Genomic DNA, 18,348 nt, shown 5'->3' on the forward strand with positions numbered 1-18,348 from the left:
AACCTGAACCCCATTTTATACGAACTTAAAACCACAATATCCTATCACTTCCGGGGAGAGACAGCGCGCTTCAAATCAGCAACTACTATGAACCAGAAACTACTATGAACTATCATTTAAAGAGTAGCTTGCCTAGGGGTATGAAATATCAGAGTTATCTTTCTGCTTGTCTCCAATCACTGCTTTTCCAATGATCCACATGTTTTTAATGTTTTTACATTTGACCTCTTGAAACAGAATCCGGGGATGCAGCAGAAATGCAGTATTGAATAGTCTGAAAGGAATAATAATGTGTGCATTTTTTAAATAGGCAACTGTGAGACTTACAAGATGCTAGTAATGTATATTAGGACAGATTTACTGTCCACATGATGTAGTGGACATGTGTAACCACTAAGCTACTAAAGTATCTAAATGTCTAAATGGATCGTGTCTGCATTAAACTGACCAGTGCCTTACACTATAAGTACAATGCTGTAAACTGGAGCCCTAATGCAATACAATTGTTTTCATCATGGTGAAAGACATCATAGCTGTCTGCTGGATTGCTGAGTTTACATTCAGCTTGTATTGCTTGTGACAGTGAGCTTGTAGGGGACCACGATGTAAGTTTAAATAACTGGCTGCATGCAGTCCTGTGAATATGTAGTGCTCGCCTCCATACCTCGCAGATCCTTTCAGCCTGAATCAAGCTTGACTGTTCACCAAGTATTCAAAATAGACGTCTTTTCTAATACATCATATTAAACTCTGCAGGATAGAGAACCGTCATAAAGGTTTACTGCAGGTATACGATAGTGAGAGCCTTGCAAAGTGTTGTACAGCATGGTAAGAGACACAGAAAAGCATTGCTGAGCTGGCAAATGAAAGCTTGGCAGTTAACCATGCACAGTAAACGTTTAGCATATGTACTGTATGGGGAAAATATTATAAACTGTAAAGCTACTGTGCAAATCTACTTTCTAAAGTTTTCTTTATGTAAAAATATAATAATAATAATAATAATAATAATAATAATAATAATAATAATAATAATAATAATAATAATAATAATAATATCTATTTTATAGGACATATTCAATGCCAAACTCTAGCCCAGAGACAGCATTTGAAAGGATGTCATATAAATCACGCAAAACATGATTTTCTGCTAGATAGAGCTCTTGGTGTGATTACAAAGCAGGCTGATTTGGGCCTGATACTTGCCAATTTCTGAGACAGACAGATACATTCCAGTCAGAGTGGCCTTCAATCTTCAATAATCTTCTTCCTTGCGCCGTGTGTGTAACTATGATTGGCCCTGTAAATATGAAGACGGTTGAATTTGGCTGTCCTAGGGAATGAACATTTAGAAACAGAGTCAAAATAAACACTCAAAGGTGCTTCTCTTGGTTGGAGACAACTGACAACCCCTGAGGGTTTCCTTTTATTTAGGTGGCTATGTAGCTCCTGTTAATCAAGGTTGTTTACAGTTGACGTAAATATCTTCTGTGTGAAAGACAAACCCAGTTACAAAGCTAGTAGGAAATCACATGGGTAGACTTTAGAGTGTTATTCACAGAAGTGGTGCAAATTGAAATCTGGGTGACAGCTTCAGACTTTCTCCTAGATTGCTGGTGTAGGTAATTGCCGATACTGTACATCAGATATAATCAGAGGTCCTCCAGACAAGTGCAATACAGAATGATGAATAGTAAAACAGGTGCAAGCCATGGGTTCTGAGTCTGGGAGGAGATCTCAGCATCTGTTGCAATAAGACACTTTTCCAGCCAGGACTGGATTGGAGTCTGGCATGCAGTCTCCAATCTAGCTTAATGATTCCAGGCAGTTTTGGAAGCTGAGACTAATGCAAAACTAGAAAATGTAATCAAATTCCTTTCCTCCACTAAGGAGATAAAGAGCACATTCTGAAACTGAGTGACACTGAACTTATTTGTTCTGTAGTCTAAATACCGTATGTCCAATGAAAATATGTCAAAAAGCCTTGATTGCATTCCTAGCTTTCATTAGCACAAACCCAGACTGAGGGTATCTGAAGTATTGGTGGTAAACCCTGAGGGAATTTCCAACAATGGCCTGCACCCGTGTATGCTGGTCAGAGCTTTTGGTTTGTTGGTTTTCAACTGGTCATGCTGGCTCAGGAGACTTGTGCTGGTTAAGATGATCCTTACATTTCAAATTCAGGTGACTGGTTCCAGAGATATACAGTAGTCCTCAATTACCCAACCATTACCTAAGTTGTGATAATTGGATAACAATATATCTAGATATATCTAAAAAGGTAAGGTGACTTAAGGTTTTTGGACAATACATCATGTTGGGGAAAGAGCTACACATGGCCATATCCAATCAAGCTTACCTTCCTGTTGGCTGACAACTGAGCAAAATGTCATAGATTCCTAACTACGCTCCCCAATGAAATTTTTTTTTCTTACTTTAATTTAGAACGCCTAGTGATTTTACCCCCGCTTTCTCTCCCCAATTTAGTTCACAAAAGCGCAGGAGAGCTGAAGGCAGGTGGCATCCTCCAATGCTACTGCCAAGCCAATCACCTCTTTATACCCAGGAGCGTGATAGCGCTGCAGAAGTCTGCTTGAGCTCACCCGACGGCTGGCCTGTAGGGGGCAGGATGAGGTGACTCATTCCCTGCTGATTCAGTCCCTTTAACCCATGGGAGCGACAGAGCCAATGCAATGCTCCCTATGAAATCCTCATCGAAGAATGTGGCACATCCAGGGTGCAAACCTGCTTTTATCTGGCAGCATGACTCGCACTGCTCGTCACACGAGCCGCTTGGGGACCCCAGAAGAGTCACAGTTCTGACTTGTACAAAATATCTAAGGGAAATTAGGGAGTTGCAAAGGCAGTTGACATTTTTTTATTATTATTAATACAGGGAAAGTTTGTCGAATGGCCAGAAAAAGAATTTTTGTTTTCCAAAATCATCAGCCAATAATGAGAAGAGGGAGGAATGAAACGAATAACAAAGGGTTTTAATTTTGAATCACTTTGGCAAGAGGGCACAGATAATGTTGTTAGCCGTGTATAATAACTGCTTCAGCTGTGATGACTGTCCTATAGGACATGTTAAAAACAGGAGGATTTCATGGCTGTGCCCTTGGTGTGTATACTTGTTTGATGTTTTTGCATTCTCTTTGTAATGTCCCTGTTTCTCTATGCGTCTCAAATGAGCAAAATATTAATCACAATGATGAGTTTGTCCCAGTGACTTTCTCCCGGCAAAACATTTTCCATTTTAAATAAATAAATAAATACAAATGTAATAAGCAGCTGGCATGATGCCTCAAGACTTGGTGTTGTAGAACATATTATGAAGCATTACTAAAAAGACAAAACATTTTGACAAGAGGCCATTATAAGTTATGTTCTCATGTCAGTGTTTTTCGGAATATACAAATGCAAAGAATATCAAGATTTGAATGATTTTCTATAGAAGGGTTTATGATTTTTGTAACTCCTAGGTGCCAGGTCTTTTCTTCTGAAGCATCTAAGTAGCCTGTATTGACACCTCACAGTAATGCATTTAATCAATGGCTTAGTGTTATGTGTGCTTCTTTGTGCTTATAAACATAGCTCAGTATTTGGTTTAGTTAAGCCATATTCCCACAGAAAATGCAGGATCAGTGCCTGCACTGATGCCGCATTTTGTTTTTTTAATTCACTTTTTACACACAACAATATTGCCAGTTCAGTGTCAGCAATTTGGCGGCTTCCCCCATTTACACAGAAGGCAGATATTCTCATGTTAACATAATTTGCTAAGTGTTCAATACCATGATGAAAAATGATGCCTTTAGTACCTGTCGTGGTATGCGTGATATTTTTCACTATACTTTCTGAATATCACAATAGACTAATGAAAAGATTGGAAGACATACAGAGATAATTTAGCTAGCACTTGCTTTTTCGCACAGTTCCATCAAGTTATGTATTTATCTCTTCTTTTGCTCTAACGATGAAAAGCTCCCTTACTTCTTTTTTTAACCAATTACTTTCTGGGTAACTTGCCATTTTGTTGGATTTATTTCTTCACTCAACATGTGGTGGAACAGGGAATTGAATTTACTTTGGGGAAAAAAAAATCCACCTTGAACGCAAAATGCGGTGGCTGTGGCGGCATTGCAGTTTACACTGAAAGTAATGCACTTCAGTACCTGCACCGTGCTGCCACTGAACCACCTCAAGAGATGGTTCAGTGGCAGAATAAAGTGTGGCTGCATTTTACTGACATTTCCCATTAACCTTAAAGTGATACCGCATCAGTGCCGCCACAGACACGGCAAATTGCTTCAGTGTAAACATGCCTTTACACTGCCAAAAAGAAAATTGAGTTAAAATAGGAGGCTGTGTGGTCCTGTAGTTAAAGAAAATGTTTTGTAAGTAGGAGGTCCCATGTTCAAATCCTGGCTCCCTCACTGTGTGACCTTGAGCAAGTCACTTAACCTCCTTATAAGTGACTCTGCAGCTGATGCATAGTTCACACACTCTAGTCTCTGTAAGTCACCTTGGGTAAAGAAATCTGCTAAATAATAATAATTATAATAATGGTTCTTTAACTGCTCAAACCTGCTTCTCAGTTGTTTGATTACAGTTTTCATAACAATTATTACGTTCTCCTGGGCAAAATATGCACGGATACTAACAAAATAAAAATTGGGCTCAGTGCCCAGGATTGCAATTATTGTACTTATGGCAAGAATTTGAAAGTAATAGTCCAAATTGAGAATCCCCAAAATCTGCAGTTTCATAAGGTGCAGTTTTTACTGGCAGGTACATAGGTATTACCATTGTTCATTTAAGTACACCGTTGCTTTGTGCAAATATCCACTGGTCTGGTTCCCCCAACTGTCCACATTATCGCTGTTGCAAGGTTTTGAAACTACCCGCTTGTCTTCCTGATCAAAACTGTGGCAGTGTATACAGTAGGTATTACAATTGAACTTCAGCAGCCTGGGTGAGCACTGTCCAAAGTGCTGAAACTGCTCACACTTGAATCCCAGTAGCCTGGATTAACACTGTCCAAGGTTCTGAAACAGCCTGCATATTTCCTCAAGCATTACAGTAAAGCACCTGCCTCTTACACATAAGTACACTACCTACCATGCAGTCCTACTCATTACTTCAGAGTCATTTAGGGTTCTTCCGGGACCCATCCTCTTGAGTAATTTGAGTGGATAGTAAACAATTGGTGAGATTGTGCAATATCTAATTCCATTTTATTTCTCCATGTTTCCAGAAAAAAAAGACATCATGTCTCTTCAGGGAACACATTTAATTGCCAATCCTTTGACTGAGCACATCATTCAGACATGCCCCCACATCCTCCGGTCCTCCTTCAACCCCCTTGAAAGAAACATGTGCAGCATTAGGATAAGAAAAAGAGAAGGTTATTTTTATTCCAAGTCCTCAGGGTTTCATTACCAGAAATCTGTTTTCTGTTTGGTTTGGAAAACAGAGCGATTAGCAAGCATGTCACACTTGTACCCTCCCAGTGTTTTAAGCTGATCCTCTCTAATTTCTACAGCCGTTAAACATCGTCAGACATCTGTCCTGGATAATTACCAGCTTCTCATCTTCCAGACAGCTCCTTTATCATCTGCTCTCCTTGCCCCAGCCTTTTGTAACCTGCACCCAGCTCAATACTGCAGAAGCACGTCCACTTTAATACACAGAAAATTGTGTAACCCATCACAGACTGTCAAAGAGAGTTATAAAATATATTATGTTGCTATTAATTACAACAAAGATGTAGCTTAAAAACTTTAGATTTAGCCATCCAAATTAATTGAATAACTAGTGTTACATATTAATGTTATAGTGTATATTTGTTTTATTTTGAATCCAACATGAACTGTTTTTTGTTTCTTTATTTATTAATTGATCACATTTTGATCTTCTTCTTCTTCTTCTTCTTCTTCTTCTTCTTCTTCTTCTTCTTCTTCTTCTTCTTCTTCTTCTACATATTCACACCAGCGATGACAACAATCAGAAATTGTGACATACGGCAGTTGTGTGCAGTAAGCTTAGGCATCTGGTTTCCAGTCACAGAGGTGATATTGTAAATTACCTACAGTGTTATTCACCTGGGCTACAGGTCACACCAAAGTCAGCTGCTTTATCCTAGGTACAGTTATACTTCAGTAAAATAGATATACAGTTAAATGTACTCCCTACTTCACACACAGTATGAGGCCCAGCATTATTGTTCATATTAAAATGCAGAAATGAATTTCGCTTTTTACTACCGCATTTGTCTCGTTAGGTATTCTGCCTCGATGAAAATGAACAATTGTATTAAAACCTAAAATAACAGACTTCTCAACAGGGGGCTCTTCAGTAATCAATCATTCTCTGCTGGTTTGAAAACAAGGTTTGACATCAATGATTTTGATCCAAACCCTCCACTTTCAACCCTAACGTAATTAAAACGTTTGGAAACCGTTACATTCATCTTCAGGGGAAGGAAAATCCAAGGAGATAATGACAAATGAGTTAAACTTTGGGAAAAAAAACAGCAAAAAAATAAAAAATAAAGGAAAAGCAATTCCTGAGCTACACTTTCTGAAGACCTGTTAAGACCTGGGGATAAAGATGATCCTATTGAGCCTTGACTGTCATATCTATTGAAACAGATGGGTGAGCTGGGTAAGGAGCCATGTTGTAATTAAAGTCTCCCGCTGAAGAGATTTGCATGCTATCGACCCGTGTCAGTCATTGTCCCAAAGCATGTTGAGCCCGATCTGCATTGCCTCACACAAAGGTATGCTTGTGCCACAGCGGCTTGCAATGATAAGACTGCCATTTATTGACTAGCGGCTGACATGTAGATAAGCCCCAGGACTTGATCCCTTCTACTTGAACCAAAACTGTCAGAAAACATGGCCCACAATGCATATAAAAAAGAGCTCCCAAAGATTCTATATTGAGCCTTACAGATCCTTCAACCTTTTTCTTTTTTCTCTTTTTTAGATTTTAGTCAGTAATGTTTGATAACCGTCGAATTCCCCAATAATATGAGTTCAACTGAAAGAAATGTAGATAGGATAAACGATGGTAAAAACACTCTCTATTTTTTATTTTCTTACCAAAAATAATCATAAGAAATCATCTCTAGTTTGTGTAGTTTTTATACTTGCTGTCTGTCCGGACTCCATTCCTCTCTGAATAGCTAGGGGTCACTGTCAGTCATCTCACTGGTCCCTTAGTAGGCTACTATAGTTTCACTGTCAGTCATTTCATCTTGTTCTGACAGATCTCGCTGACTGAAGCAGCGCTAGAATGCTCTCATTCATTTGAATGACTGTCAAACACTTTCATTTGCCAGCTACAGCCCCCATCATTCTAAGCACCTACTTTGAAATTAGCGGTTTAAGGTGTAAGTAAGCTTTTGCTATAGGTATACGGTGACAGTTACTAGTTTGAAATTGAAAATGAGGTGCAAGAGGAAAACAATTAATGAGTATTGTACACAATACCCTGACCGGCTGCTGAAGTCTCTGTGGCAGGACAAAGAGGGCCCGTCTGCCTGCCCTTCCAGTGAGTCCAGCTGTGCTGAAGCAGGAGAGGGGCTGAGCTCAGACTCTGAATAATAAGTGCAAGTTAGTTCTGTTCAACTATCTCATGTTTGTTCTGTGCATATTATTTTTATTTCTAAATTTATGCTATAAAAGTCTGTGTAATACACCTTAATATGCTGTTTTCTACAGTTTATTTGAGACCATTTTTTTAAATTAGTGTAGGACCTTTATCTATACAAGGTATAGCTCCGCTGCGACCAAACATTATTTCAATTAGAATGTAGGTAACCATGGTTTTGTTGCATATTTAATATGATAAAGGGGTTTCGCTAAATGAGACGTTTCTCAATGGCATAGAAAATGATTTCACCCATTCAGTGCTTGAATTGAATAATAAAGACTGAAAAAGGTAAATTGTTTCTAAAATAAACGTCGATATTAATCGTTGATTTAGCAAAAAAAATAAAACTTGAATAGTAGCAAACATTATTATAGGTCATGGGCACATTGGAATCTATTAGAAGCAACTAAACTTTCAATTTGCTGAGAGTGTAGTTCTCACACTCAGAAACGTGACAAAACCTTCCAAATGTTAACATCACACCATATTTTATATAAACAGATAGAGAAAACATATTTTGGGATAGAGTAAAACCAGTGGTGCTTGGGACTGGAAAATTGTGCTGGATTAGACAGTGTGCTGGATTAGAGAGTTACTATAAAAAAAATCTAACACTGTACCTAAAAAAGGTAAAATGACAAAACTATTTGAACCATTTAGAAAATAAACAACTTTATTACTGTACATACACAGTATAATAAACACAATAAAGCACAAGTCCGTTTAACCATTCCCAGGCATAGAAAAACATTCACTTGTTCACACTGTACCAGCGGGATTCAGGCACTTTCTGCGGGCATTGTGATAGAAGAATAATAGAATAATCGCACGAAGAGTTCTAATCTAATATGTTTGGGTGATCTCTGTGATTTGTATAACCTGAATAATGATATTATATGAAGTTTGATGTTAACAAAGTATTAGATTTACAATGTTGAACTAACACACTGGAATGTGGCCAAGGGTCAGCAGCCCTGTTTTCAGAGAAGTGCATGAGTCAGCGACATGAGAATAGGACACTGTCTCAAATGATAATATTTTGAGACAGCGATAATTCAAATCATGCTGGATTCCAGATTGTAGAGGGTATCACAGTATTTATATGGACCCGAAATTCATCCAGAATTATACAGAATGCTGGTAAGTAGAGGAGCTGGATTAGACATGCTTTACTGCATTAGCTGTCTTTAACAAATAGTAAGGCTATCCTGCCTCTAAAATCAAATGCTGTCCCTAGTGGTTCAAATGCCATCCTATCTGATTGAATGCCTTTATATCCTTATATAGCGCCTTTCATGGTGGACCACCATCACAAAGTGCTTTACAGACATAGGCTGTGAACTGTGCATTATATGCAGAGTCACTTACAAAAGGACATTGATTTAACATCTCATCTGCAGGATGGAGCACAAGGAGGTTAAGTGACTTGCTCAGAGTCACACAGTGAGTCAGTGGCAGAGGTGGCATTTGAACCAGTGGCCTTCTGGTTACAAGCCCTGGACTTTAACCTCTGGACCACACTGCCTCCTTAGATAGATTGGTGTTTGGGTGAGCAAGAACTCCCAGAGGTCAACAGAACGTAAAATTGATTCAGTTATGGAGCATTAAAGGCTTCTGACTTACATCTCCAGGGCCTGGAAGGGCTCCAACTTGGATGTGATTTCAAAAAGCCATTTTCATTCAATAGATTTTTGAGGCATGAGCACTGGCAACATTAAAATCCTATATAGTACATAGCCTGTTTACCCCATTCACTCCCATTCTAAAAATGAATTCTGTCAATTGGGTAAGAACATGAAGCTCATGGACAGTCTTCAGCTTAAGTTCCACTGTTATCAGGGGAAGAAAACCTGAAACATATGATGCAAAAAGTAAATGTCTCACCATCCTTTAGTGCTACTTGTTTGTCTCGGCAGTTCAACTGCAGAACTGTTTTGAGGTAAAATCAAGACCAAATCCACCCAGTCATTTAATGGTATTAAATAAATACATTTTGAGGATATCTTGCTTATTAAAATCTGTCACCTGAATTTGAAGAAGATAATCTATGCAGGGATACTAAGATGTTTAGTAAACCAGGGGTCTGAGTGGAGTTAGTGGGTAAATGTTCACCCCAGTCATTTAGCATTCCTTGAAACGGATAACCTTTTGGAGTACCACAGTTCTTCTGAAACTGGTAATTACATTAATTTGCATATATCTGAAAAGCAGACAATTACAGTGCATATCCAGGTTTATCAAGATATTTGACAACACATTACATTATGTGTCACTAGCTAAACTGCAATTGCAATGTACTAACATAGTAACTACACATATTGTTGTGTACAGTAGTTAACCTGCAACAGCATGATTTTAAAATAAAAAATGTTGGCAGTCGCTAGATTTCTTTTTTAATCGCACGGTATAATCCCAATGTCTCTGTTGATATACAATGTAAATACTATGTATCCACACATGCAATTACAGTAATTGCAGACACCTCATGTAAAGCAGTTTTAATGGTGTGAAATAGGCAACAGATATCCCACTATCAAGCACCACAAACCTGAAGTGGTCTCAATACTTTATGAAGACACTGTACAGTAGCACAGAGCAAAAGAGACTCATATCTGTGGATCAATGATTCAAACTGAGTGTGACCGGAATCTGACCTTATTCTGAGTTACTCCACAAGGGGTAGCAAGAATGGTACAAAAGGTATTTAGAAGTAGTAAACTGGATCTTTAGTAATGACATGATTAATGCATGCTCTTACATTAGCAGCAGTGACCTGATAATGTGGACAATTCATATATTAATGAGTTCTGACTTGAACTTTTGTCACCAGAGATGAACCGTTTGCAGCTTATGTCCATGAATAATATAACAAAAACACCCCAGCATATAGCAGCTTGTGCAGTCAGTAACTGGACAGATTAAATGTGGTGTCACTGACATCGCTGATTTTTGTATCCCTGACATTGTGTAATAGATCACATTCATCCCTGTTGTAATCCAGTTTCATTACAGCACAAATGACTCTGATATTGATAGTTGGATTGGAAAGTGCTTCTGTATCTAAGACTGCACACATTACTGATGAATCACAAAAATCAGTCTCCTCATACAGAATGGAAACCATTCTGGAGAACAGACTTTAATAATTTTAATTTTTAACTTCCCTGAATCATTGACAACTAGTCATGTATCCTACAAGAACAATGAAAACATCTTGCAAATGAAACAGAGTGTCAGTAATGTAATTTCCTCATGAGGAATAGAGACCCCTGGTGCCTCAAACTGACAAATTCACAGTCCATTTTATCTGACTCATACTGTATGCTGATGTGTGGAAGGGGGTGTGGGAGTAGGTTTAGAGGGTGGGGATACAAATAGACAAAGTATCACATGTATCCACACTGGCAGGATCAGCCAAGCACAGGCAGCATGTGGGAGTTGAGGCAAGAGGAATTGACCACCAATTAGCCACACTTACTGCTCTAGAGAAGTGGCTCCAAGGGACTATCATCACAGGGAGATGTTCTCTCTGCTAGTAATACTGTCAACTGTCCAAACAAATGAAATCCATGAAAACAGTATTGCTGACAGTTTCCTCCATTTCACTTGGCCATGTGGTGTGCATGTTCATGTCCTGACTGTGGATAGCAGCTGCTCAGCTAGGGTTTCCACAGGAAGCATAGCAAATTAAACATGTCTACTGGTGCCAGAATTGAATGTTGCTGGCGCTATATGAGGTACCCTGGCGCTAGTGCCACAGCACCAAATTTTCACCCCTGCCATTGGTTCTGGTGTTTGATCTGGCATTCCTCTCCATGCTAACGTGGCTGGCCTTTGTCCTCCAGTTGCCAGTTGACAGTCGCTATAGAGCTCCTGGGAGTAAAGAGACAATTGGATTGGTCATGGGATCAGAGGACGCCCACTTACCTTAAAGGGAATACTTATAAGCTTGATAGTTTAACAAAAAGGTTAACCATCGTTGCATACAAGTTTTTCCTTCCTCTGATACATTACATTGCTTTTTGGATGCAGTTTGAACATTAAAATGATAATGCATCACCATGCTCTTGCAAAATAAATGCATGTTTTGTCTGAGAACCTTGGAGGACTGGGCAGGGCAAACACAAATTACCTCCAGTATAAAGTAAAAAAAAAAAAAAAATACAAACAAATACAAACAAAGTAAAAATAATTTGAACCTAGCAATGTCTAAGTTTTTTTTTATATACATATTATACATTTTTTTTATACATATTATGTTTCTGTAGTACGTTGCCATTATACAATATCATAATTTTCATATATTGGCCTATGTTACAGTGAGAACAGTTGTGACTAAAAAACAGTTATGCCAAACAACAGAAAGAGCAATTTGAACTGCTAGTGGTAACTGAAATGTTGCTTTTTTGACTGAAACATAGCTGTACTGTCACACCCGCCTCTCTGTTTCACAATTTTTGCCTAATCATGTCTATCCATCCATCTGTTTCTGCCTGTCACACTCTACATGGTGAACACAATAACTGGCTTCATTTTACACAATCTTCATCAAACTCTTATCATACACTACTAGCACCATATATAAGTTTCAAATTGATTTGGCTATACAGAATAAAAATGACTCAAATATTCAGTACATGCACTCTTTCCTGTTCTTACTTTTGCGATGATGCAGACCCACTGGTTACATATAAGTGGCCACTAGTAGCTTTATTCATATAGGAAATCAGCTGGGCCTGTTCACTGATTCTTATTATCCTTCAGTGGAGAAGCTGGTACACCAGAGTGTTACAATTAGCTTTTCCTCCTGCAACACAAGAACTACCATCAAACAAATGTGGTATTTCTTACATCTACTGTGGTGTTGCAGGGGGACAGGTTAATGGTTGCGCTCTGATTTACCAGCAGTACTTTGAGAGAAAGGCAAGTTGGAGAGTCCGTCTGAGGCCACAGAGGTCACCAGGAGGTAATACAGGGTCATCTGTCTGTAGGATTACTTTTGGAAGGAGTGAAAACTGATGAAACATTATGAACAATATTAAAAAATAGAGCCAATAGGTTTCATAATTAATGTTTTAAAACTCCATTTTTAGTAGTTTCATTTAGCAATGCAAGGTTCTCACTAAGGTTTCAAAACATTATTTTCAAATCAGTAGTACAGTATCTCATGTTAGATTTCGAAATGTCACATTTTTCAATTTTTGTCAGTTTTTCATTCAATATATGGAAAACTACAAAGCAGTATATAATTCAATATGTTAATGTAACGTTATTAAGCAGGTTTCATTCGACTTTATGAAGCACAATTAGTTTTGCTGGGCTGGGCATGGAGGCTCCCCTTTAATTCACTATTCTGATGCTGCAGGCTACAGGTGCTCTTTGAGATGTGACGTTCTTAGCTCTTCACATGGCACCAGAGAATGTCAGCATCACTATTAGCACAATGCTCTTCTGATAGATGGAGGCGAGGGGTCAATAGAGAGTGAGGAGACTATACTGCGGCACACCCACGTCAGGTCTAACAGCGAGAGCACTCCATTCACTGCTTCTCAGCACTGCCATTGCACACCTAGCAGCCAGTCTCCTGAAACAGAGCCCTAAACAGGGCTGAGTCACTGAATCCGTGGGGGTGAGCCGTATGAATATCACTCCAGGCTAGTTTTTGAGACACTTCCCTCTGCGTACCAAAATAAAACTCATTTTAATAATACTAGATGTATTATTAAGTTACTTTTAGTGCTGCTGCATTTATTACTGGAGGGTACATATTTCCTTTCTTGTATTATCTCAGTGATGGGTTTCTTCTGGTGTACGTTCTGGCCTGGTTCCCACAGCCCCTGTCTATTCATCCCTGAGTGGCTAATCAGCCTTGGTGGCTGCTATGTGCCGTTTGAATTGAATCGCTGAAGCAATTATTATTCAAGAAGAAGTGGATATCACACAATTAATTGCAGCTTTTTTTTTTTAAATGGCAGCACCCTCTTGAGTTCCCAAGTACCTCTAAGAGCCCCCAAAACACCTGTGAGCCTTAATGTGCGTGTGTGTTTCTGTGTGTGTGTGTGTGTGTGTTGGGTGTGGGACAAGTTTTTGGGTATGTGTGTGTTTCTCACTCCACTCCATCAATCAATCTCATATACTGAATATTCAAGTCTGTGTGTCCCTCCCTTCCCTCAATCACTGAGAGATCTAGTCTCCATGTCTCTCCCTTCCTCCCGTCTTCTCACTGAATGAGAGTGCTGGCCTCTGTCTTTTTGTTCTCTGAAATGGACAAAAGGTAATTGTATATGTCCTCCTCTAGCCAGGAGTTCAAGAGGACAGTTAATTAGAGTTCCGTCATTAGCAAGGGGGTCTATGGCCTTGTTTACGTGATTATATTAGAATCCATTGCCATTGCTAGGAGCCATCTTTATTGGTCATTTTTAATGGACAGTATTCAAGTATTCAAGGCTCTTGTCTGACATGCTCTGTGACCCAGGACCAGTCTCTGAATCCAGACAGGAGATTATTTACAAGGTGACAGCTGCACCGAAGCAAGACAGTTATTCCCCAATTCATAGCGATGCTGGAGCAATGCAAGTTTTGACTACAGATACTGCTTAAAAACTTCATTTCTGTCTTTTCCACTCTCGACTTGCTGTACTGTGTCTGTCTGACTGACTGGCTGTCAATCGACTGACTTGAATACTTATTCTCAGAGCTCATGATCATTCATTGTGAATCAGTAGGAGTGAATTGTTACTTTTTTCCATTTAGATTAAATAGCTTGGCTTCAGCTTTGTCTACCAGTTGTGCAGATTTCATCAAATATGCTTCTAAAGCAGTCAAACTCAATTTTACAAACAGCAATGTTATGATTTGATATTAGATTTGCCAGCTAGTTTCTTTTTTGTTTGTTTGTTTATTTAAGGGATTTTACAATAAAAAAAAAGCTGAAAATAAAAACAACACCCTGCTACCACAATCTGAGAAGCTTCCTTCATCAGTGAAACATTTACCTCCCTTAACCTTTTTGGTCACACTTTATTTTAGAAGTCATTCTTTTTATTTTTTGGTTTATTATTAATTGGTCATTTATCAGATGCTTTTATCCAAAGCAACTTATATAGACTAGGGGGTGAACTATGCATCAACAACTGCTGCTACTGAGTCACTTACAATAGGACCTCGGTTTTACGTCTCATCCGAAGGACGGAGCACAAGGAGGTTGAGTGACTTGCTCAGGGTCACACACGGTGAGTGAGTGACTGGGATTGAACTGGGAACATCCTGGTAACACGGCCCTTTTCTTTAGCCATTGGACCACCAAGCCTCCTTGTAGATGTTACAGCGATCTTACTACCACATTTACAAATATTAGTTAATCTACAGTAATCTGTTTTTAAAGAATCTAATTTGCAAATTGTTACTACATTTTTAAAAATAAAGTGCATCATTCAGTACATGGTATGAGTGGCACCTCCACTATATCTTGGATATTCATCTCCTGCCAGAGTTAATAACATTGCAATACCATCTACAATAATAGGAAAATACAAGTGCCTACTTACAGATAACCTCCTTTATTATAGGAACATATTCTTGTTGTAACCTAATGGGAATGCTCTATTGCATTGGTCAGTAATCCTCCAGGATTGTATTCTGTTCTTCTTCTTGAGAATAAGCCCACTGGGAGTATGCATGATGTTAGACTGCATTAAATCCTTCATTGTATTGTTCTCAGAGTCTTAGCAGTACCTTTCTATGTCTCAAAATTCCCCTCATAGAATGAAATTGCGTATTTGTCTGCTAGTTCTTTTAGTAAAATATATACATTTATTCCTTGTTGTGTATCTTATATCAGAATGTTAATTTTTTAATGAAATCTATATTAATTATCATTTGTATTGTGCTAATGTAACAGTTCGGAGGCTGGGCAGGCCTTGTATACATAAGAATAAGATTCAGTGTATAATAACAACTTACCCTTATCAGCAATGATGTAGTCAATGTAAAGGCATGATATGTCATTTGTATCCAAACCCTGTAGAGATGAAATACTGAACATATGGAATCATACCAATTGTATTCTGTTCTAACAAAATCATATACATCATGTGACCTTACCTTCATTTGTGTCTGCATGTCTGTATTTGGGAGGATTGTGTGCAAGTTAAGGCTGTTTGTGTGCAGTAACATTGAAAAATAATACATCATTCTCCACTGCCACTACAATGCTACAGGTCACTGCACAAACATCACATCACTTTCTTTCTGTTTGCTGTTATTTCCTATTGACACAGAGCAGCATTAAAGGAAACCCGTAAGCAAAATGGACCTTGTTTTGTAGTTTATTTTTGTATGTGAAGAAATGTATTTGGGCCTTCCACAGATGGTCCAATCTAGTTTGTGCTAAAGATAATTAATGTGGTTCAGGAGACTGTGCTGTGTCCAGTTCTAGTGGTTGATATGATGACAAGACACCTGAGACCTGCAGTACAGCTAGCACAGATTTCACAGATTTCATTTGCGATTATAACTTTATATGTCGTAAACTTATAACTGATCTAAAAAAAAAGAGACTTATATATATATGTTCCTCCTTTCAAACATTCAGTGAACAGACATGACTGTTAATGTGTAAATAAAAATGGAGGCATGAAAATTTTATATATTTCTAAATGTCCTTCGATGCTACTTGGTTGCATAAAATATGACGCCACTAAGTCAGCGGCTCTTAAATGTTTCTCCCTTGTCACTGTCTCTGTCGTAAATTTAAAGATGGAAGCAAGTTGCCCTTCATGGGTGGGAAACACTATAAATAGTAATTATTGTTTAAGAATTCTTCCAGAGCCAAGCTAATGTCACTCTGGCACTGCCATTTATCTTCAACAGGGAGAAGAAGAGACAGGAGCATGTACAAAGGAGGAATCAAGTGCTCCAAAAATATATACTTATCTCTATGTATTTGTTTATTAAAACTTGTAAAAGTTGACCATGGTAAATGCACATGGTTTACACTACTTTTCCTGTGATTTATACTATGCATTTGCCATCCGTTACCATATTTACTGGTTCACTATGTTTCTACAGAGGTAGGCCTATATCAGAATGTACTTGTATATGGAATGAATGAAGCCATTGGTTCTGTCATTTCTCCAGGTTTGATCCATATCATTTTTTTTAAAAGACACACTTCTCAGAAGCACAATAGCAAAACATCATTGTATATTTGTGGTGGTCTTCTTACCAAAAATTCAGTTATATTCCTTCACAAATACAACCCGTTTCACTAAATGCACTGCTTTTCTTCACATCACTGAACACCTTTATTATTATTATTATTATTTGTTTATTTAGCATGACACCTTTATCCAAGGCGACTTACAGAGACTAGGGTGTGTGAACTATGCATCAGCTGTAGAGTCACTTACAAGTGCATCTCACCCGAAAGACAGAGCACAAGGAGGTTAAGTGACTTGCTCAGGGTCACACAATGAGTCAGTGGCTGAGGTGGGATTTGAACTGGGGACTTCGTGGTTATAAGCCCTTTTCTTTAACCACTGGACCACACAGCCTCCCACAACCCTACTGATTACAGCCCAGCACTCTAGTCAACAAGCCTTTCATGTCTCGTGGTTAGCAATATTGACAAACAGCCCACCGGCCCCCAGCTTTGATGAGTTTGCAAATGACCAGTTTTATCTGAATGGAGTCAACAGCTGCCAATAGGCGTTAGACACTCTCTTCAGGGAATGACAGCCTCCAACAGGTTCATTTTTCTGCAGACTTGTCCTTCGTCTCTGGCAGTTGCAGCCCATTTAGGGAGGGGGGGCATATAAATATACCAGAAGCCAGTCTGAGCTGTGTCTAGAAAATAAGAATCATCACGTCAAGGAAGAATGAGGAGATGAGGAGCATAGCTAATGACACCATCAGCAAGCGAGGGAAAATTGATGAGGGTTCCCATCTCGCTGTGCAGGCCGTCACAGTCCAATGAAGATGTTTAAATCAAGAAAAATACAAGGGGGATTTTTTTTTTTAACACCATCATAAAGGCTACATAGCACTGTATTACTACCTCACTCTTTCCTTTCATAATCACTTTGAAAGCTGACATTACTTGTTTGTCGAATGTATTGTTATAACATGTTTTACTATAATTATTTATTAGATTTAATTAATTACACTAAAAGTGTTAATTGGGAGGTGTCACATACATGCACTATGAAATGCTGAATGTATAATTACAGTACATTTTGTTTGTACCAAATGTTATGGCAACAGGTTATGAATACATATACAGTATGCATGTCGATTTTCAAAGTGATTTTGAAGGATTTTGCATACACAGTGTTATGTAGCGTTTATTAAGGTGTTATTAATGCTATATACAATAGCCATTTCCATTTTAAAGTGCTACCACAACCTGTGTACAATTTGTAAGATTTGGACATAATTAGGCACAGTTTTCAGTCTCTGTCTGAGTAAAATCCAAGAATTCATGGCAGCGGGTTTACAGTCAGGATTGAGATACGCTCACAGAGTTGGAGGGTGAAGTTTAGGGTTTGTCTCCAGGATTTTGTCACACAGTCGTCAGTTAATTTGTCCCTTACATTTCATCAGCAGTAAAATCAAAGCACCAAAAGAAAAATCAATCTGGCATGTGTGGCCTTGAAATCTCACAGATCCACTTTAAATTAAATTAAATTA

The sequence above is a fragment of the Acipenser ruthenus genome, chromosome 16 (genome assembly GCF_902713425.1).
Source record: "Acipenser ruthenus chromosome 16, fAciRut3.2 maternal haplotype, whole genome shotgun sequence".
Taxonomy (NCBI): Eukaryota; Metazoa; Chordata; class Actinopteri; order Acipenseriformes; family Acipenseridae; genus Acipenser; species Acipenser ruthenus.